The sequence below is a fragment of the Balearica regulorum genome, chromosome 1, assembly GCF_011004875.1.
Source record: "Balearica regulorum gibbericeps isolate bBalReg1 chromosome 1, bBalReg1.pri, whole genome shotgun sequence".
Taxonomy (NCBI): Eukaryota; Metazoa; Chordata; class Aves; order Gruiformes; family Gruidae; genus Balearica; species Balearica regulorum.
In genome coordinates, this window is record NC_046184.1 from 18,689,000 (window position 1) to 18,712,894 (window position 23,895).

At 39.3% G+C, this 23,895-nt stretch overlaps 1 non-coding gene across 1 annotated transcript; it reads right to left on the reverse strand.

Annotated features, from left to right (window-relative positions):
• Positions 1-23,199: 23,199 nt before the first annotated feature.
• On the reverse strand, positions 23,200-23,281 carry TRNAL-AAG (transfer RNA leucine (anticodon AAG)). The gene has a single exon. It is a non-coding gene; the product is annotated as a tRNA-Leu (tRNA).
• Positions 23,282-23,895: the final 614 nt, after the last annotated feature.

The window sequence follows — 23,895 nt, forward strand, 5'->3', positions numbered from 1 at the left end:
TCTCTTTTAAAGCACCTATGGATTGTCATTTGCAGGAAAATGAAATAATTTTAGAAATAATTTTAAGGATGTTTTAACTGGAGACCCACACTTCATCAATTATTTTTTTTTTTTTTTTTGGTAACAGCTCAGTTCATCCATTTATCTGTGAATAGCCAGGTGGGACAGATACGTCAGTCTCGAGCCCTCTCTAATAGAAAATGGTTGAATATTCACTTGGCTAGATGATGTAGGTATATTATTTTGATAGAAGAGCAGTTATTTAATGTCATAGGTGATGAATGGCACAAGAACAGTTAGAAGGGAAATAATGGTGATAATTTGTCAAAGACGCTAAGAGATAGAGTGGTAGGGCAGGTGAGGTAGAATGATACACTATGTAGTTAGAATAATATGATACAGTGCTGGAGGGTTGGAGAATAAGTTAGTAGGACCAAAAATAAAAAAAAAAAATTTAAAAAAAAAAAAAAGAAATAAAAAAGAAATGGGCAGACACTACTGTGAACTAGAGGACTGAGTGTTTGGAATACTTCCGCTACAGCACAAATAAAGCCTAAGAATAAATATAATGGGAATTACGGAAATAGAAAAATAAGATACACCAATCAAAAAGATGCATGTGGGAAAAGCAGAGTAAGGGATATTCTTAATGTCAGTGGAGGGAATAAATACAATAAGAAGTGATTTTATGTATCATTCTGCTGGATTAAATCTTTCTAAGTTAATCAATTTACATGTCTCAGTACAGTCAGTAGGTAGACAAAATAAACATAGATAAGAACAGAAAGGTGTGTTTCTGGAAAGTTTCAAACAATTTGTGATTATTTCTAGCTTTTAAAAGACCTCTTTAAAACCATTTATAACTAATCAAGACATTGGAGTTTTTTAAAAATATAATAAGTATTTGGAAATTAGTTTTTTTATTAGAAAAAAAGAGTAACTAAAGCTGAAAACTCAGATTCTATGAGTTTTTCAATGCAACATGCAGAAATTGAAAAGATTGAACAGAGGTATGAGTCACACAAAACAGAGTAGTTATATGGCAACAAGAGACAGAAAGAAAAGACAAGTAAGAATTTTGAGCAGCTGGTAAGGTTGCTAAACGTCTCATCGTTGTTACAGGAAACATCCCTGTGAAATTTAAAATCTAGAAGATATAAAAGGAATGATGAAGACTTCTGTTTCTGACTGCTGTGAATAACCAGTTATGTGCAAATGAGAGGAAGTGCTTTTGAAAGACAGAGTTGTCCTTTGAAAGTACAGTTCAGTTCATTCAGTTCATTCAGTTTTTCATCAAAGAAAATAATTTCAATAATAAATAGAACCCAGAGCAACTCAGTTCCCCCCAGGCAGTGCAGCCTTCTTCCCTGGACCAGCTATGTGGACTGTTATGAGAAGGTACAGTAATGTCTCTGCAGCCTCACAATTTTCTCATCTTTCAGGTGATTATGCCCTTTATTGCTAAGGAAGCTATCCCTATGCTCTCTCAAATACATAGACAGCGCACAGAGTTGTCCAAGCACAATACCCAGTTTAAGTGCCTGGCTTTTCTCTGCCTTCATAGTTTACGCACTGGGATAAAGCAGGGATTATTCCATCGTGGTAAATACAGTTTCACCACTGCAAAATCAATAAGACAGAAGAGTCAGGCTTCTCTTTCCTTGCTTCAGCAACCAATTTCCATTGTGTTTTCTTTTCTTTTTTGTCTGAGTTCATGCTGATAACTAGAAATCTTTCTTTTTCAGGTGAGGGGCAGGGGAGGAATAAGGAGAAAGAAAATGAATTCAGAGTGTTAATAACAATTACATAAATTATGCCAATATACTTTTCTCCAGACTGGAAAGATGAGCCAGGAGGTGATCTGTCTCCAAAAGTCTTTTTTGCCCCATATTAAAAAGTAGACATTTCTTGCGGGATCAGAAAAAAAAAAAAAAAAAAAAGTAGCAATGGATTTTCAATGCACATGCAATACAGATTCCTAAATCTGTTCCTGCATACCAGTGTTTCTTGCTTGTACTCTTTAAGTATTCTTCTTTAGATACCTGAGTGTCAACAGGTGTAATCAAGTGTTACAAAAAGAGTCATGTTGAGAGGCAGCCTTGCTGTGACAGAGCGGAGGCTTCCTACTGAAGAACCAGCACATGCAAAGCTCTGCAAACAGCAGAATTTACTTGGCACCTATGCCCTAGCGAAGCTGACATACCACCTTGTGTGTGGGCACTGTGCCATCCTGACAGATGGGGACGACTGCAAGCAGCCAAGAGACCATGTCTGAGCATCAAATATGTTTGTGGAGGGCAGGATTCCCAGCTAGAAATGTCAAAACAGCTGTTTGTCCTGAGTTTTGTGTGCCTACAGGTTAGGTGGTATATGCCTTTGCTAATTCATCACTGAGCCTGATCAATTTTTTAAGAGTTTCTACTGTAGCAGCCAGTCGTTGAGGTTTCAGACTAGTATTGTGTACAAAGAAGCAAAATCAGTTTCTTCTTCTTTTAGACTGCTCAGGACAAGACTGAAAATAGTGTCACAATAGGATGGAAGAGCTTTTCCTAAGGAAGAACTCCATTCTGTGCCTTCTGCAGTTTCCTAAGTTATTTTGCTAAATGTACTCTTATAATATTTAGTATTAGTTCATCTCTAAGCCAGCATCGTTAAGCTCTCATACTCAAACCCATTAAGAACTGCAATAGTTATTTAAAACTGTTTGCCACTGTTCACAAAATAACATAGTAAAAAGCAATCAGGGCTGAAAACTAAGAAAAATGGCAGATCTTTAAAATTATACTATCTCAACTTTTCTCTAACTGTAACAATACCTACAACTTCCATTTTCATAAGAACAAAATATATTCTTTCCCACTAGATAGAGGAGTTTCAATGAATTACTACTTTTTAAATAAATATACTGTTTTATCACTTCTTAACCTTCTCTTTCAGAACTGATTTCAGACATGACTGTACTATGACTACCACTAACACAATTTTTATAATTCCTTTTCGTAACACCTCAGTTTCTATGACTCTGGTGAATAGCTTCATAATGGGAGTGAAGTGATTCTTTTTTGTTTAAGGCTGAAAAGATTGCCTTTCCATAGGCATTATTATAATAGCTACTTTTTGTAATTATTATAGCTCCAAGTGCAGTGCAAACTATTACTTTACAAGGATTTTAAAATGTCTGCTATATCTATTGCCCCGGTTTGCAATCTTTAAGTAATATCAGGCTAACTACTGAATGCCTTTATTTTTGAAAAAAAAAAAAAAAAAAATGAAAATAAAGTTGTGCTTGACTTGTTTCACTATAAAACCTTGTAGAAATATTGACCTTACATAAAAGGTGCAATTTTAGAACACAGAGGACATCCTGCATTGTAATTTATGGAATGAGGTTAAGACTTTCATACCCAAGCTTCTAAAAATGTGTACTCCAGCAAATGACCTGCCTTCGTATTCTCTGTCAGGTGACACATGTTCCCTCTGTAAAATCTTTCAGAAGGACTATGCTGACCTTGAGCAGCAATAGAGAACTGTATTTCTTAATGGGGATACAAACTGTGCTGACATCTCAGTATACTGCTTGCATAAGCGCTATACAGATTACCAAGGGGACAATGTTTAGACCAGGGGACGAATGCATGGGAAACATTACAGTTTCTGAATGAAGAATGTTGAAGATGACAGACAGTAAGATATCATGAAATTCAGATCTGTGTGGCTTAATCTGCTGCAAATACAGCTCTATGACAACACGCCTCAGGAGACCCAGGCACCAGACTTTTTGAAACGAAGGCTGAGTAAGCAACCTCACATTCTTATTCAGAAAATAAAAGCTTAGTGGAGGGAAGAAAAAAAAAAATCAAGTTCATCTAAATCATAAAAGCTATATGGGGATTAGAAATCACTTTGTTTTCTCTGTCTCCTCACTTCAATGGAAAGCTTTGACTTCTGCTGTCAATACATGCTGCCAACAACATTCACAGCCACTGACACATATCCTGAATGTATGGTTGATTGTTAACTCTTGATAATTGTGGCACATTATTTAACTGGCATTTTGGTAACTGTTTTATATCTTAAAAGGATATCATGCTTACAGTTTGGCTGTAGCTTCTTTCCCTAGCCTGCTTGTCCTCTTCCATTCCCCCTCCTGACAGCATGACATGTCTCCACTGTACATTACAGAGCTCTCCAGCTCACTACTGCAACTACAGCTGCCTGTGGTAAATGCAGTTACACCGGTATAAAACCACTGAGACTGAAGAACTGCGTGTCTGTCTTTCACTCCCAGGAGTAACGCTACCATTCAGGTGGCATCCTTTAGTTAACCAACCCTTCCAGACGGACACAGGGCCTCAGGGAAAAGGACATTGCTGTCCTCCCAACTTTCACTCTGAAATTAAACACACAAGCCAAAGGATGGTGGACAGAAGTAATTATAGCTATTATTTATGACTAAACATCTGGAGATGCCATTATAGCAACAAGGCTAGGTAAATAGCTTCGAGTTTGTTTGTTTGGGTTTTTTTAACCAGAACGTACAGAATGGTTGAAGAAACAAAAAAAATCAGTGACTAATAAGAAGTTAAAGATCCAGTCTTGCAAGTTTGGTTACATGAGGAAAGGTTTGTAGATGGGAATTTGATGAATAAATGCAATAAAATACTAAGCTGTAATTTTCATGTGAGACTAAAAAGTCAGGAATACTACTGGAAAACCAAAGTCTGGTAAAGCATGAACTCATCCCAATACAAATGAAGCTGCAGACACTGTGGCAAAATATATAGGCCAAAACAATTTGGCAGAAGATATAAAAAAACAGAGTGGGTTACATCACCTTGCAAGGCTTTGTCTCTACCTCTTGTTGGTAGAGGGCACAGCAGAGACAAATCAGGTCCACATGCAATGTTACAGCAATTCTTTACGGGATCAGGGCAGAGCTGCAACAGAATGGAATGAAATGTCAACAGAAAAATATTTAGGACACCGACTGATTTGAAAAAGAATCCAGCCAGAACTTCTTAAAACATTTCTATTAGCATTCAGAAAGTTACTGACATTCAGGAAGTTACTGACAACATAGCATAAATAGGCAAAGCTAATAGCTCACTGCAGTAATGATTTTATTTTTTCTTTTATGAGAGATTGGTATGTAGACTAAGAAGATGTATAAATTAAAAATTGAAGAAAATATTTCCTCATCCTATTACACACTATACTATCCATTTTTGTTGAGCCCCTGCTCACTTCAAGAGGATGAAGACATGGAACAGCAGAAGAGAAACTCAACAGAGGAAAAAACTAAAAACAGTTCCTGGGGTTGAAGCTCACAGTGTTGCTGGATAAATAAGATTTTTGCCATTCCTAGTAAAGTGCCACAAGCTCTGCACTGACCTAAAAGCACACATCTCAGGGCTGGCCTGGGCTCACCTTGGCGAGAGCTGGGCTGAGCTGGTTTCAGCTCCTGCCTCGGGGCCAAGTGCCTGTTGCCTCCCCTGCCTGAGCTTGAGCTCTGCCAGTGCCTCTGTGGGAAGGGTCTGACAAACCCAGGAAACAAGAGACCCTGGGCAGGGGGGGAAGCTGAGCCTGGGAAGGCTGTGGGACCATGCCCACACTCAGCTGGGAGCAGCCAGAAAGCAGCAGCATGGGGCAAGGAAATATTTGAAAATACACACACGCAGGTGCCAGGACTAAAGTGGAAGACACTTCATAGAATCATAGAATGGTTTGGGTTGGAAGGGACCTCAAAGATCATCTAATTCCAACCTCTCTGCTGTGGGCAGGGACACCCTCCACTAGACCACGTTGCCCAAAGCCTCATCCAACCTGGTCTTAAACACTTCCAGGGATGGGGCATCCACAACCTCTCTGGGCAACCTGTTCCAGTGCCTCACCACTCTAACAGTAAAGAATTTCTTCCCAACACCTAATCTAAATCGACCCTCCTTCAGCTTAAACCCCTTACTCCTTGTCCTGTCACTACACTCCCTGATAAACAGTCCCTCACCATCTTTCCTGTAGCTGTGCTTCGGATTGCCCCGACCCACGTGCAGGACCTTGCATGTGGCCTTGTTGAACTTCATGCAGTTCACACGGGCCCACCTCTCCAGCCTGTCCAGGTCCCTCTGGATGGCATCCCTTCCCTCCAGTGTGTCAACCGCACCACACAGCTTGGTGTCGTCGGCAAATTTGCTGAGGGTGCACTCGATTCCACTGTCCATGTCGCCGACAAAGATGTTAAACAACTTCCACCATTAATGTCAACCTTCTCCTAGCAAAGACCTCCTTACAGTGACAGCTCATTAAATACTCACCACCACCTGCAATTCTTCTCAAGAAAAGCTGGAAGTCTCAGTCTTAAGACCTAAAAGGACACTGAAAGGGCAAGCAAGCACAAGGGGAAAAGGTAGGTACTAGGAAAGTTTTGGGTGTTGAGGTAGGGATTTTTTTTGGTGAAACAATTTAAACTGGTAAGATTTTTCTGTGTTACAGAATTTGGACTATTAGGTTGTTAAAACATTAATTGGACTATAAATCCTTAGCTCCATAGATGCACCGAATTCTTCCTTGCCCAATACCAGGACTTGGAGTGTAACAAGAGTACACAGAACAGAGATGAAAGAGACCAACTGCCTTGAGATTTATATCCATTAGTAAGTTCACCTGGCTCTAAGATGAAAGAGAAGCAGGATAAATTAATTTTTTAGTAAGAAGTTATAGAATGAGTAAAAGAAATAACACTGTGTACTCTTGTTGCTCACTGTAAGGAAAAAAACACGGATATCTTCACTTATTAATTGACTCAAAAATATATATACATGTATAAGAATAGTTTTCCACTACCACAGTAGGAGAAATTCTTGGAAAGACAGCCAATACCAAATATTTTTGCGTGGTGCATAGATGACATTTTTTATGTCAGATAACATAGCACACAAGTCTCAGCAAAATTGCGAAGTGCTATAACTGCTCTTATAACAGAAGTATGTTCAAAACTCAGAATGGTTTATGTATAATAGGTACTAACAAGATATAAGTGTTAGTATATTAGTATATGCTTCAAACAGAGAATAAACTTCTAGCCCTAGATTCTTTTTTCTAATATCTATATAGATAGATAGTACTATCAGAAAAATGGCCATGTAGTATTTATTGCCACTGCCAGAAAAGAATGCCACTGCTTGGTAAAAGAATGGCTGGAAGATTAAATAAAAGCATGAGATATGGTGGATGTGGTACATCGTATCGCTGCATACACATGTAACGCAAGTGCAACAGAATAAAATCCAAAGAGTTTGTAAATGCCATGCAGATGACAGAACTATGATCCAAGACCAATGGATTTACTGCTTCAGATCAAATGCACAATGGTTTATTATTTTGTATACTTAATAGAAAAAACATAAATAATAGCACTTTTCACTTATGTTAATACCATTCGTTGACTGTTAATCTTGCTGTATTTGGGTAGGAAAAAAGAGATGGGAAATGTGCCTTTGGAGAATCTCTGGAGAGAATTGTCTGGATTGCTCTGCCCAGATCCATGCATATGAGAGGGCATTAGCAGTCAGAAGCACAGCTGTGACTGACTCACTGAATCCTGGTTCTTTTAGATTTAACTTGATGCACTTGATCACCCAAGTCAGCCTTCTACTAAGAGTACAGTTAATTTTTGTAGTAGGTCACAGAGTAGCAATCTCAGGAAGCTATGGAGAGCTCAGTTCGTTGTTTGCCATTCCCTTTCTCCCACCTCTTGAGGCAATGTCCAACAAGGAAGAAAATAAAAGATTTTTCTGCTGGGTATAACTCAAAGCCCATCCTTTAGTAACTGAAACAGTAAAGAAAGAAAGTCTAATAGATTGATCTGGTAATTAATTCACACAGAAATTCACCAGAAAAGAGGAAAATAAAGGAGAACAAAGAAGACCTGGTCCCCAATCTTGCTGCAAATTATACCCAGTATACAGTTTATGAACATGCATCCTCATTCTCTTCTTTCTTTGTTTACACTTTATGCAGGTCAAGGGAGAAAGAACATATGCTCAGGGCTTTGTACCCAGCTCCTCAGATGAGTTAAGTGGAAAAAGTCTTGTTCCTGACCAGAAAGTTTGATGAATATCACTTGTGAGCCAAATACTAGACTCTTAAGCATATATGGATGCAGGCCTTTGTGTACATAGGAATCTGTAATAGTGGAAAGTGAGGTGCCTGGAGAATTTAGGCTCCACCACAGCTGAGAGCTACAAGAACCTCACAGGCAGAGTACAGGCTCCTGCTGACACAGACAGGCAGTTTATTCTTCCGTAATTCTAGCTTTTGGTTTGCATCCTAACAGAAAAAAAGTGTTTTCAGATGACTTGAACTTTGGTCAGACACTTTATACCAAGCTAAGGATTTTTTTTATAATTTACATCATCCATGTGTCCTGAGAGGTGTCAAGACTTTCAGTTAAATGTGGCCCTGGCTGCAATGAGCTGCCATGAGAACCCTGCACCATATCATTTCCAAAGCACCTTTGTCATGCAAACACACCAAGGCACTGTGTGCTTCAAAGGGATTCAAGAGAGTCCAGACAAGAGCTATATGAAAAAGTAGACCTTCAATCTGACCCTTAAAAGAGGTGGCGAGGGAACATTTCCTAAACCCAAAAGGCAGCAAGATCATAGAATCACAGAATAGTTTGCATTGGAAGGGACCTTTAAAGGTCATCTATTCCAACCTTCCTGCAATGAGCAGGGACATCTTCAACTAGATCAGGTTACTCAGAGCTCCATCCAATCTGACCTTGAGTGTTTCCAGACATGGGTCATCTACAACCTCTCTGGGCAACCTGTGCCAATGTTTCACCACACTCTTCATTAAAAAAAAAAAAAAAAAAAAAAAAAAAAAAAATTCTTCCTTACTTCTACTCTGAATTTACCTTCTTTGAGTTTAAAACCATTCCCCCTTGTCCTATCGCAACAGGCTCTACTAAAAAGTCTGTCCTCATTTCCCATATAATCCCCCTTTAAATACTAAATGTATTTTAATTTTATTTTTTTTTTACTCAGAAAACATGGATTCTTTTTAACGTAGCCTCCCTGAGGTTCTGTTAAATGTTGTTCTGTGTGGATTATTCCATCAAACCGATGAACAAAATTATTTTAGGCAAAATGTGTTTACTTAAATAAAAAGTCTCAGTAAAATAAATAGATGTTTTGCTTACAATAGAAGTCCTTATATTTGTTGAATACAGCTTTTCTTTTTAATTAATGTATACAATGTTTTTAGAACGGTCCAGAAAAAGAAATACGGAGTACATCTGATTCAGGGCTCCAAAATACAGTACTTCCACCATTACCAAATTGTTTCCTTTTTTTTTTTTTCTATGAAAATGAGGCAAAGTCAGACTCCATGAAAGAGCAAAAGGAAAGTTTCTAATTAGACAGACATGTATATATGCTTTTAGAGCTGAGAAATATCAAAACATTTGCAACTCTTTTTTAGAACAGGCTTCTCAATATAGTCCATATTCTTCTTATAGAGAGATGGTGAAGGAAGCAACAAGCAGCATTTATAACACAAAGCACAGACTATCACTGATGAACAGTGGCGTAAGACTGAGAAATGATAGAAGTTCTAATCAACACTAGAGACAAGGAGAGGGAAAAAACCCACCATCTTTAAAAGGTTATCAAAGTCCATTTCCTCCACATTCAGAAACAGTTGCTGAATCTTTGGCCTGTTTGCATTGCAAAATGGATGGTCCTGCTAGTAACAACCTGTGAGTCAGGAAACCTGAGATACAGTTACCAGCCTTGAGAGGGCTCCTGTGTGCTCGTGGATAAGGTAACCAATTAATCAGTGCATTACTTTTCCTATGTATTAATTAAGGATTATAACACTTGCTTTCTTCCTCCTTTACCTACACAAGGACCTGGAACAGCTGACTCAGATCAAGGAGAAATGCCGCTAAGCTCTAAGAGCCTTGTGCTTGTCTCAGGAGATACAGAATCTCTCTCTACATTTTCTTATCACATGTCCCAGTATCTCATACGAGGAGCCTCCAGTCTCAAATGGGGCATGGACGTGCTACAGAAATACAAAGATTAAATGCTCTATTTGCTGCTTCAGTAGTTTACAGCTTTCACACACAGCAAACAAAAAGTCATTGTTCATGCTAAGCATTAACGGTTGCTCTAAAAAGTTTATCAAATGGCCAAGGACACTTTTTTTACCCAGACATTCATAGCAACTCTGCTTCACTATTGCCTGATATTTTACCATCAATTTAAAGAAAACCTCTGGCTAACACCACCCAGCTGCATTGACTGACCAGTGGAAGGCACAAACACCATCCTGAAATTGTGCTAGGAAATGAGTTGCTCACTTCACCACGAATTCCTCTGACGCACAGTAACATTAGCGTGTCTGAGGAGTAGCAGGAACAGCTCAGTTCACCTCCTTTGCTTGGGATATTTGTGAGCTGTAAAAACACAGCGTCACCCAGAGAGGCCAGAAAAAAAAAAAGAAAAAAAAAAAGTTGTATGTACTTTAAGAGGAAAAATCTTTTTTCGTAGGTCTTCTATGTTTTATAGACAATCATTTACTTAGAAATAGTACTTGCAGTGAATTTTTACAGCCACAGCTTAGACAGTGTTTCTGTGGATAAATGGTTAAGAGCTATTTTCCCATAAATTAGCAAGAGAGAAAACCCATAAAATTTGTCATCAGGCTTCAAAAGTGTGCTATTTTCAAGCAGTACAAATTGTCACTGGCTCAGCACCATATGGTATTTAATTTTCTCTAATGTATGCATGTGCACAAATTGCATTTAGGTAACTGGAATGCTGTCAGTCTGAAGATAATTCTACATTCACTCTAACAGGTGGAAAGCAAAGGTCTCTGATAATAACTGAATCATGTCAAAAGATGGACGTTCGTACACCATTCAAGTAAACGTGAAGAAATGTTAAGAGCTAGGTTCTTGGCTAGATCTGAGACTTTATTTCTGAAACATGGCTTGATTCAAAAAAGAAATGCCCAAAATAAATATATGTGGTTTTCAAAACCATCTTCCTGGATTTTTATTATATACAGCTTTCATGGAAACCTGATGAGTTGCTCCCACTAAGAATAATGTTTGTATTGTACCCTGCCATAGTAACATGACACAATGCGGTACAAATTCTTCTGCCTCTAGGTACAACTATTATGCAAATATTTGTGCTGTATTTCCTCCCCTTTGTTCTTTGAAAGTTTTAGGAAGTAAAACACCATAGCCAGATCTTAAGCAGGGGCTATGTATGCTGCTTCACTGCCTCCTTTATAACCATACTCGCATGCACCATCTGAGGGTCAGCACCATTTAAGTGTGAATATATGAACTGACTATATGATTTCTATCTATTTTAAAAACACCTTTTTGTTTACTTTATTCCTTAATAATGATTGGAGACCAGCCAGTTAAAACTGCACTCTGAATCATGTTTTAGAATGAACATAGTTTGCTTTCAGAGAAGTTATATTAGCCTAGATATTCAGAAATCACTACTGTGATAAAATTACTTTACTGACTTGAGAGGAAGGATCATGGCTGACGTGGAGCAATGTCAGTAGAACCCATGATGGCCTCTTTCATCAATTTAAATCTCAATCACTCAATCACAAAATAAATGCCAGGAATAGAATCAGAATTTGGTCAGAAAGAAAGAAACTAGACATGGACATTTGATGTGTAATACAGTGATACAATGGAAAGCACACAAGTAACGGGGGAAATAAAATCTTACCAGATGGCTGGTGAAGAGATGCTCTGCTTTCTACTTAGGATAGTGCCCATTGCAGCTGTCACACACACACACACAAAAACTTAAGACAGAGAAGAATAAAATGACACCCATCAGTGGATGCAACTGATACATGAGACAACTTGGAAGAAATGGAAATTTGAAATTTAGCGATAGCACTCGTATTAGAAGCTGCGAGCCAGTGATAAATGGCCAAAATCAGAATAATGTGCTCTGCCCTGCCAGTTAGCCAAGAGTATCCCCCCTCTTTTCAAGCTCTGAAAGAGATATGGTCTAGAAATAAAAGGCAATTCTACCCAAACTTTGGGCAATAAGCAATGGTTAGCAGTTGACCTTGAACCTTCCATTTGCATAGGCTGTTTAATAAACACAATTTGGAGGAGAAGCTAGACTTTCTTTATAGCTATGAACATTTAGATATCATTGCAGTGATTTAGAAAAACCAATTTTATTGAAATATAAAATGCTATATTATTAACATATACTCAGAATGGAAGTTAGCATTATGCTGTTGAAAATGATTACCCTAGTACTGTGTATAAAATCAAAGGCAACAAAGCCCTAAGCTAAGACAGTGTATTTAAGTAGGTTGATTTCTCTGAGATGATGAGAGTCAGTCCATAAACATTGCATCTGAATTGGTAAGTAGGAAAAGGATCACAAACGTGCAATAGTGAAAAATTCTTGACTTCTCAGCAGTAGGTAACACTGATCTAAGGTCAGTAAGGCTTAAAGGTCTGAAATTGAATGATAGACTAAGTCTGGGTCACACAGCAACTTCTCAATAACTTTATTATGTTGCTGATAGATGTCTGTAGAGAAAATGTTTGAAAACACTATTATCCCAGCTGCTCCTCTGCAGACTGAGAGGAAGAATGTATGTGTGGAGCTCTTATTCTCTTTCAAGGCAAAGTCACTCCTGCTAGCTCAAGCCATCTGCAATGGCAGTGTCAACTAATGTGGCAGGTTTTGCACTAAAACTAATGAGGGATACACACATGATATCTTTCATAAGCCCTGCTGTGGGCAGTCATGTCCAGCAGAAAGCTAATGACAAGTAACCAAGGAGGAAGAGATAAAAGGTGAGAGACTCAGCATAACAGTTTGCAAAGTGGATATACAGATAAATCTTTACAGACAAAAATCGTAGCTATGTGCATTTGAGGATCAAGATAAATAATGTGTGTGATATCAGTTATCTTTCTCAGAAATTCTTAGTTAGTAATTTCTTAAGTTGGAATACTTCAGATAGAGGAATCTGAAAGCAGTATAATATAACCTCATTAACAGACACTAAAAAGATTTTGAGGTACACTGAAATATAAAACAACATAAGTGTATGCAAGCATCGTTTTATCCTTTTTGTTTATTCATGTGAATTTATCATAAGTTTCATAATATGTGCTATAGTTAAAATCTCCTGGAATCATCTGATTACTTGGAACCTCAGCATTTGCTAAAAATAAGTAGATGTCATATGATTATGAAGAAAAAAAAAAAGAAAAAAAAATTTAAAATCAACTAAGTACACATTAATGATTTACAGATTATAAATTCTGATAATTATTGTAATAGGCAGACAAAAAAAAAAAAAGAAAAAAAAAGAGTTCTGAAGCCAGCTAGCAAAAAAATCATGTTCCTTTCATACCCTTCTTGCAATCCTTTGGGAACAAAGGGTGAAATAGGGATTCTGTACTGACGTATACAGCACATTGAGATATAAAGGAGCACTCAGAACAAAATAATTTTGCAGAAGCTGAATATATTATTTTAATTGATATTCACCACAAAAGGAATAGAGAAGGTTCCTGTCTGGATCCCTTGACAAGTTTGGGGATGGAAGGACTCAGGAGAGGCTATACCTGAAGTTGAACTAATGTGGTTATACACAAAGACACAAAATGAATGTCAGCAACTCACCAGACCTAGATGATACTCACCTAAGAGTTCAAATGTACTCAATGATAAAATAAATTAATTACGAAAAGTAGCACGTAACCTGTCACTTAAAGCTCAATACATGAAGGCTAGAGGGTGGCATTCATGATACTGATCTTAAAAAAAACCCACAACCAACCAAATATAAAACCCTGACAAAAAACAACAAAACACAAAAAACTTCCATACCAAACAAATCAGTAAAGAGCATAGGAAAGCATAAATTACTGAATGTCTCTGTACATATTTTGTGAAAATGAAATCCAGAGACTTCTGTGAAGAGTTCTCCCTCAGAAATATACTGATACTCTTTGTCAAAGCCAACGATGACAGAGATAGCAGTGATTAAGTTAATATAGCCGGACAGGATTTCCAAAAGACTTTTTACAATGATCTTCACTGTAGACTCTTTAAGGACAAAAAGCAGCCATCAATCAGTGCAGGGGATCCTTACATGGACAAATGTAATGAATAAAGGGTTAAGAGAAGAGAAATAGAAAACAGGAGCAAAATGTTAGTTCCTGTGGTGCAGGGAGATCAGTAGTGGAATTCTGTGCTATTCAACACCTTCATAAATAGCCCAGTAAGGACATTGAAGTGACTGTGCTTCTGATGATGCAAAGTAATTCAAGATATTAAGGATGATGGCAGATTGTGAAGGATCTTACAAACTGAGTAACTGGATATACAAATGGCAGATGAAATTTAGTGCAGGTAGGTGTAAACTGATACACACATGGAAAAGCAATCCTAGATTCACACACAAAATAAGAGACTTTCAGCTGACCAATAGCACTTAGACGCAAAAGTTTAGGGTTATTATAAACCATTCTATGAAAACTATCCAGCTAAATGTTGGATAGTATTAAATAATAATAATAATAATAATAATAAAAAATCAGTTAAAGATGCAATGTTCTTGTTATACCAAATGTTCTCTGTTAGGAAAGGAGGTAGTTCCTCACCCAGCAGGTAAAACTGTAGCACTCCTTGCCAAAGGATTTCGTGAATGCAAATGATTTCTCTGAGTTAAAAGGATGACCAGATAATTTCTTAGAAGAAACATTCACCAGAGGCCACAAAGAGAAACTGCAAGAGACTCAGGAATCCTCCCCAATTGAGAATAGTTGGAGTGTTTTAGGGACTATTACCCTATATGTTTGTCTTCCTCTTATTCTTCCTCAGGTGTCCTCTTCCTGGAGACTTACCTATCTTCACTAGAACTTTGGTCTGAACCAGCACACTGCTCTTATATTCATATGTTAGCTTCATTTTTTAACCCATTTAAACACAATTTGAATAGCAACACTGTACAACAAAGTCATGTGGTACTCTCTATGCCACATTTAGGAAAGCAGTCGCTCACATGGTTTCCCTACTAGTGACTCCCTATGCTCAGAAGACTTGCTTCTGTTTTAGTTGGTAACTGTGTTGGTTTTGCGTGGCAAGGTTTTGGTAGCGGGGGGGCTACAGGGGTGGCTTCTGTGAGAAGCTGCTAGAAGCTTCCCCTGCATCTGATAGAGCCAATGCCAGCCGGCTCCAAGATGGACCTGCCGCTGGCCAAGGCCAAGCCAATCAGCGCCTCTGTGATAACATATTTAAGAAAGAGAAAAAACAGTTAGTGCTTTTGCAGCCAGAGAGAGGAGTGAGAAGACGTAAGAACATCTGCAGACACCAAGGTCAGTGCAGAAGGAGGGGGAGGAGGTGCTTCAGGCGCCGGAGCAGAGATCCCCCTGCAGCCCATGGTGAAGACCATGGTGAAGCAGGCTGTCCCCCTGCAGCCCATGGAGGGAGGATGAGGGGGTGTAGAGATTCCACCTGCAGCCCGTGGAGGACCCCACGCCGGAGCAGGTGGAGACACCTGAAGGAGGCTGTGACCCCGTGGGAAGCCCACGCTGGAGCAAGCTCCTGGCAGGACCTGTGGACCCATGGAGAGAGGAGCCCACGCCAGAGCAGGTTTGCTGACAGGACTTGTGACCCCGTGGGGGACCCACGCTGGAGCAGTTTGCTCCTGAAGGTCTACACCCCGTGGAGGAGACTCACGTTGGAGAAGGTCGTGAAGGACTGTCTCCTGTGAGAGGGACCCCACGCTGGAGCAGGAGAACGATGAGAGGAGTCCCCCCCCTGAGGATGAAGAAGCGGCAGAAACACCGCATGATGAACTGACCGTAACCCCCACTCCCCGTCCCCCTGTGCCGCTGAGGGGGGAGGAGGTTGAAGCCGGGAGTGAAGTTGAGCCCGGGAAGATGGGAGGGGTGGGGGGAGGTGTTTTAAGATTTGGTTTTATTTCTCATTCCTCTACTCTGTTTTGCTTAGTAATAAATAAGATGAATTCCCTCTCTAAGTTCGGTCTGTTTTGCTCGTGGTGATAATTAGAGAATGATCTCTCCCTGTCCTTATCTCGACCCATAAGTTTTTTTTTTTCACTGTACCTTTTCTCCCCTGTCTAGTGAAGGAGGGGAGTGATAGAGCGACTCTGGTGGGCACCTGGCCCTCAGCCAGGGTCAACCCACCACAGTAACATGCAAAAGGAATCATTTTGGAAATTCCTGAAACATTAACTTTTATTAAGAAAACATGCAACAGCAGATCTGAGAACTTAGAGGGAAGGATGGGATGTTTTAAAAAGGTTCATAGTGATAGAGTGCAAGACCTCTTTTCTTTAATATACACCTAATTCAAGGCTCAGATAAGAAATAAAAGCATGCTCGGCAGAGACTGCAGTAGGAAAAAAAGTCTTGAGTTAATGACCCTTTGTTTTAAATGATCATGGATCATTTTTAAAGAAATTGTGTCTTAAATAAATCAAAAAAATAATAATCAGCCCTTCCAGTAAAAATGACATCACATCAACAAGAACAATGATTTACTGGAAATAAACAGTAAGATTCTCCTCAGAGAGGCTACGGTGCAGAAGACTAAGTAAAGGCTAAAGCAGCTAATACTTTTCTCCAACATATATAGCAGAATGTGTATAGTCAGCATTTTATACTCTAAAATGTATTAGAGACCAAAGACTAATGTCAGAAAGAAATCTCAGAAAATGGAGATATAGATCAGTATCAAAGCAACAGTAGAGGTATTGCTTCTGTTAAATAATTTGATACTTTTGCACCTTAAATTGTGTGTGGGTTTTCTCTCGATGTTGCTCTTTTTTTTGTGACTGGTAGAAAAGAGAAGAGAGAAATAAATGGAATATAATGATATCCTAAATACTGTCCCTAAAAGCAGATTCACAGGCTGTTTGATCTTCCAGATTTCAGAAATGGTTTCTTGGCTTTCATTTGCCTGTTGGTTTTCCTTTTAGAGGATTTTAAACCTGTATAAATATGAGCAAAAATAACTAAACCTATCTAGCATGTTGGTAGATTTTTGTAGAATAGCTTCCCACTGGCAAAATATGTTCTTTAACAACAAGCTCTACTTATCAAAGTCACAAAGCTTCACATACTGTAGGGTTTATCACTAAAGACATACTCAGAGATCTTTAGAATATTATCCTGACAGTAAACAAGAGTATTCTAAGAATATTCCATCTAAAAGTTCACAAACTTTATACTCACCAAAGGCAACTTTAGACATAGGCCTCCTAGGCTTGAATTTAAGGAACAACTCAGAATTACAGACGTTACATCTCTTCAAATTCTGTTTAAAATTAATTATATTTAATTACCAGAGGTGTCTTGGACTAGGTATGTCTGATGAAGCTACTATGCTTGGTGTCTAATAGAGTGAGCTCTACTTTAAATTTTATATCCTTGGTCACAATCTGGCTTCCTGATATATAAAAAGGACAGCACAGCATGTTGTCAGAAGCGACCATAGCCCACGCAAAGCAAGGATTTGCTGTTCTATTTGAAACCCTGTCAGTATATGAAAGTCAAAAGAAAAATGAAGAGTACCTAGAAAACATTCTTATCTTTATCTCAGTGAACTTGCTGAGGATTGGAAATAATAGAAACAAGGTTTCCATATCCATGTGAATGCCTTGGGGAAAGACAACAGAGAAGAGGCCCTACAACTATCTCTTTTATTGCACACAGTGGGCAAGGAAGTCCTGGAAGTATTAACTCATTTTATTAGAAACCAACTGAAAATATTCCACTTAGAATGAAATCCTAATACTTAGGAACTACTCTAATCCATAAAAAGTATTGTGTTTGATCAAAATTGTGTCCTTTTCTCTTTTATACCTAGGGCTGGAGCACCTCTCCTATGAGGACAGGCTGAGAGAGTTGGGGTTGTTCAGCCTGGAGAAAAGTCAGCTCCAGGGAGATCTAATTGCGGCTTACCAGTATCTGAAGGGGCCTCCAGGAAAGATAGTGAGGGCCTGTTTATCAGGGAGTGTAGTGACAGGACAAGGAGTAAGGGGTTCAAGCTGAAGGAGGGTCGATTTAGATTAGGTATTAGAAAGAAATTCTTTACTGTTAGAGTGGTGAGGCACTGGAACAGGTTGCCCAGAGAGGTTGTGGAGACCCCATCCCTGGAAGTGTTTAAGACCAGGTTGGATGAGGCTTTGGGCAACGTGGTCTAGTGGAGGGTGTCCCTGCCCGCAGCAGAGGGGTTGGAACTAGGTGATCTTTACAGTCCCTTCCAACCCAAACCATTCTATGATTCTATGATTCTATGACAAGAGCAGATAAAACATGTAACAAAGCTGAAGGGAGGGGGAGAAAGTCCCAAGTTTGGAAATACCAAGAATGGCATGCCCGTATTTAGTGCTGCTACTGAAAGCAGCCTAAGAAGAAAATAGTGAAGGAACTCTAATTATAATTTGCAAAAAAAGGTGTTACAAAAACATCACTAAGTCAAACACATGGGTTAACAGTTTCATCAAAATTAGGAAGAGAAATGGCAGATAAGAAATTCTGTATTAACAAGCATTCACAAGAGAATATCAGGTTTCTCTTGAGGTAGCATCATCCTATCTGCACACTAGTTGATATACGGCACCAACAGGCTGATAAAGACATTTTTACTGAGAACAAGGACAGGTCCTGGCAAACCAGATTGCATAATCAATCAGCTGAACTGAGCAATTTCAAACACTATAGAGTAGCTACAAAATTATCCATTTACTTCTTGCAATACACTGATATAGGGAATATTTTAATAGACAAGCAAAGAAATATCTGCAGATATTTCGAACAGCCCCATGATGATGCAGTAATGGCTGTATCAGCCCCAGATGAAGGCAGACACTGAGGAAAATTATGACAAGGACACAAGGATGATGTACCAAGTTCGTTCTCAAAAGATCTCATCCATGAAAAAAACATTCAAATACATGGGACACATATATTCCTCAAGCCATTTAAGACCATATTGAAGCTGTAGCTGACATGAAAACCCTCCCAAAAATGTGTAGACGATCCTTGAGAATTTGCTGTACAGTACTGCACAGGTGAAACAGCTTTAACTGTTCCTCTAAAATAATTGTTTTGTGAGATCACAACTTTGCAACAGTCATGAAAAAAACCAGCAAAGTACTGCAGAAAATAAAGACAACACTGACAGGCCCCGGTACTCACATTTAATGTTCCTACTAAGCCAGTCACCACTCAAGCAAACAAGCTTAAATATGATTTAGGAGCCTGTCTCCAAGTGGAAGCTTTGATTCATACATCTTTTGTGCTCTGACAGAGAGAAAAGAAAATGATGCACACATTGAGAAGACTGCTAGCACTTGTGTTTGCCACAGTGATATTTCATAAATACGCATATGTGTTAGATCACACACAATGTAGATGGTAATCTTAAAACATCTTGGAAGAACATTTAACTGCTATTTTAGATGTTTCATTTGCAGAAATAGATTTGAAATCTCACATAATCCAGAAAATTTAATTGCAAATAAAATCATCCAGAGTAATACAGGAATCAGATAATAAAATTCCTTCCAAAAAAAAAAATATCTATGTCGTGGAGTCAATCCCTGTATTTATTTTAGATCTATTCTACAAATAAAGGTGCAAGATGGCCATGTTTGGAAACCTTGACATCAACCTTATTTGACTATGAAACCTACTATGACTTTATAATAAAATTTGTTGAAGTTTGATCATTTGTTGCTAGTGATAAATACTTTTTACAGAAATCACATAAAACTACCAGAAAAACAATTCTTGAGATGGGCAGATATGCTGGGCTAGTGTGATTAAGCATACAGAACTGTTTTTGCATGAGATATTTATGGTCTCCTTACCTGTCCAATTACACAAAATAGCTGAAGGGGTTTTTTTATTTGGTTGGTTCGGTTTGCTTGTTTCGTTGCTTTTTGGTTGGGTTTTACTTTGGCACGTAAAACCCATTTAAGGATTTTTTTTTTCCACTTCCCAAAACTTTAGTCTCTCCCTGACATGTCAGTCCATTCTGCCATTGCTAAATGGAGTGTTCTGTCTTCAACACATGGCATCCCAAAATAGGTATTGAGTGATCTTCTGCAAGCAGAGAAATGCTTGACTTTTTGAATTATTTTAGAACAAGAAAATCAGTCATGAATACTCCCAATCTAATGAAATGACTGAAAGACTGTTCAGATGGTACAACCAATGGTTTGCAATATAGCTGCATCAGACAGCAGAAGTATTCTGGCTCTTTTAAAGCTGAGAAATTAAATAGGACAGGTAGGAAACACTGTCCTGCACAGTCTCTGGTTGATAGGAGATGATTGACCAATGCTTTTGTCCTGTTACTCCTATGACCCACTGACTCCAAAGAGCTCATGATGGGTTAAAGCACTTATAGTAAAGACTGCAATGATAATGTGACCAGACAGCAAAGCTACAGTCTCCTTCATCCTGAAGATTAAATACATGTGGAAAAAATATACATAACTGACGGTTCTGAAGGTCACAGCTGAGAAGTGAAAGGTACACATCTAAAAACTGGCAGCTGACACTGGGACAAATTAGGACAGTAAGAAATACTCCAGCAGTACTTGTGTCTGAAGAATGAGATAATCAGGTGAGTATCATGATGGAACACTAACAGCATCTGAGGAAAATCAAGAATTGCTTGGGCTTGCCAGTCTAATATGAAGAGTTGCTGGACATCTGGAGCTGTTTGGCTGTGTTTGACTGACACAAAGAGCTATTAATCATAAAATTGTCTTAATTAATATAATCACCTCCTCATGCCTCAGGTTAGATGGTGAAGATATGGACAAGCTGTTTAACAGGAAGGGTTTTAGGAACATAGAAGGGAAATCCAGTACACTGTCCTACATTTTCTTTAAAAATAGCTATGTGTAATCGCCAGAATACTACTGTTGGGAGAAATGTCTCACATGATTTAGGTGCTGACTGAGTCTTCTGCACTGCGGTACTGTTAAAAGGTATTACTGTCTGCCATCTAATAGGGACCTCTGCTCTAAACTTAAATAGTCTTGGTGTCATTATGAGTTGCTCACACAGTGAAGATATGACATTTAGAAGCAGACACACTCTCTTTCTTTCTCTGTGTAACTGCTGGTGACTCTGGAAACTGCTGCCATAGGGAGATACCACAATGTGCAGATACCATAATTACAAAAAAACCCCATGCCTTCATCCCTTCCTGAAGGACTTTATTAGCTTATTTAACAGTAGTTGTACTATCTAATTGACAAGACACAAAGCTGTGATTCCAGACACCTGGGCTATGCCCCGTCCATTTGGGCTAAAGGAATGGATTTCCATCAGTGACAACAACTTTCAAAAATGTTTTTGCTGTCATATTCTCTACAGTGTGATTTGGGATATTTTATGGCCTTTAATTAATGAAAACACAACTATATTTTCAAACATTTTGTAAGCAACTGGAAATAAAAACTTTCCACAGCCAAGCAAAAGAAGGGGAGATGTCTTTAAAGGCATCTGTGGAGGTGGGGAAAGACAAGAGGATAAAAAAAATAACACCAAAAAAAAAAAAAAAGAGCCAGGTGGGGAAGGTGGGAGGGAAGAGAGGAGGGAGGACAGGAATGGGATGGTGCTCCAGGGTCTGTGGCAAACAGTAAAGAAAAATATTTAGAGGTGTCAGAGAAGTAAAGGTGTCTCCAGTGACATGATCATTTGAATTTTAAAATAGGGTCTCTGCAGGCAGTTAGGTAAGGAGACGCAGAGGAAATGGGTGTGGAGGAGTTAAGGATGAAAGGAACTTTTTAGGATGGATCTACCTTTCACTATCATGAGCACTGAAAGGCTAGCATAAGTATGCTGCCATTTTAAACACTAATTGCTCTGTGCAATATTTTGAGATCAAGTTCCTGTAAAAGCAGGTATTTAGGCCTGTGTGAGGGTGTAATTGCACATTCACAGGAAGAATCCAAGCGAATCTTGCAAAGGCAGAAATACCAATGTTTGAGATACAGAGCGGTTCTGAAAGAAAGTATGATTTCTTAGACTGATTGACTTGCATATAGATATGGGAAGAAAGTTATTTGTGACACCTGTATTTGGAAGTTGGCAGTAAACCTGAGGTGATAGGTTTGCTTCAAAATTCATATATGATGTCAATGCAGAACTAGTGCGTGGACTGGGGAAGCTGGTTACCCAGGTTGACCTTGGAGACTGAGTAGTGGGAAATCAGCTCGGATGACAGCGTTTCATGGGGCTTTTCATGTCTGGCCCTGTTAGGAAGGCAGATTGCCTCAGTGAGCATGGAGTCATGAAGTCCACAAAATAGAATGGAATGGAATACTTCATGTGGAATGGTCCTACAATGATCACCTAGTCCACCCACTTGACCAGTTCAGAGCTGACCATGTTAAAGCCTGTTATCCAAACGCCTCTTAAACACTGACAGGCTTAGGGCATTGACCACTTCTCTAGAAAGCCTGTTCCAGTGTTTCATCACCCTTTCAATAAAGAAATGCTTCCTAATGTCCAGCCTAAACCTTCCCTGACTGATGCAGCTTTGAACTGTTCCTGTCACTGGATACCAGGGAGAAGAGATCAGCACCTCCCTCCCCACATCCCCTCCTCAGGAAGCTGTAGAGACCAATGAGGTGACACCTCAGCCTCCATTTCTCCAAACTAGACAAGCCCAGAATCCTCAGCCGCTCCTCAGAGGACATTCCTTCCAGCCCTTTCACCCGCTTTCCTGCCCTCCTCTGGGCCCAGAACTGCGCGCAAGGTGTGCTCCATTAGCAGTCATACAGCCGGGCATCAGGCTTCACGCTTAGAAGTGCTTTAATGGGCAACACTCACAGGAAGCCAGCAGAAGCATCTCTGATGGCAAAAGACCTGCAGGATCGGTGCACAAAGCGCTCCAGGCGAGGCCACACCAATGCTGGAACACAGCAGGATAATCACCTCTTTCAACCAGCTGTTTGTGCTGTGTTTGATGCACCCCAGCATGGGGTTTGTCCTGGGTTGCCAGGGAACACTGCTGACTGACTTTGAGAGTGCGGTAGAGCAGCACCCCCAAATCCTGCAGAGCTGATCTCCCAAATCTGTCCTGGTGCCCAATGTTCCTTCCGCCTAGAAAACATTCCTGGCAGCGGTGGGATTCGAACCCACGCCCCCGAAGAGACTGGAGCCTTAATCCAGCGCCTTAGACCGCTCGGCCACACTACCTCGCTGACTCAGCCTCCTCCCTCTCCAGCAACTGTACGCCCCAAACAGAAGTCAACCTCTCACAGCATGTTTTAAAACAAATAATCCTCATCCATGACCTCATGACCTAAATATAGTAGGAAAAAGGCTCAGTAATGGCTCTTGCTATAAGTAGAGCTAAACACTCTTTGCACTCCATCACATATTTCTTGTCCCCTCTTTAGCTGTCAGGGAACGTCAGCTGGAAAGTTCTACAAATATCTCCTTGCCTGTCAACCTGTGATCCCTTCCTAAGAAAAGAAAGGGTGATGGTATATTTTTTGGGAAGAATGTGTGTTGGCTTTTCATTCAATTTTATATTTTCATATTTTTGGAGTGTAGTGACACTTGGGCAATGAAACATTGGTCCCTTCCTGCAAACACATGAGGTTACAAATATGTATTGACCCGGTAGAAGATCAACTGCAACAGTTACGAGATGTTGACCTCTGGAGTTGAGTACACTCTATAGAAAATAGTGGGATCAAATGATCAGAAAGAAGGGGTTTTTTTAGTGTTACCCTCTATCCTCTAGGGTTTTTTGTAATCTATCAGAGTCTGCCAATTCTGTCCTCACGTGTTTTTGTTAAACTTCC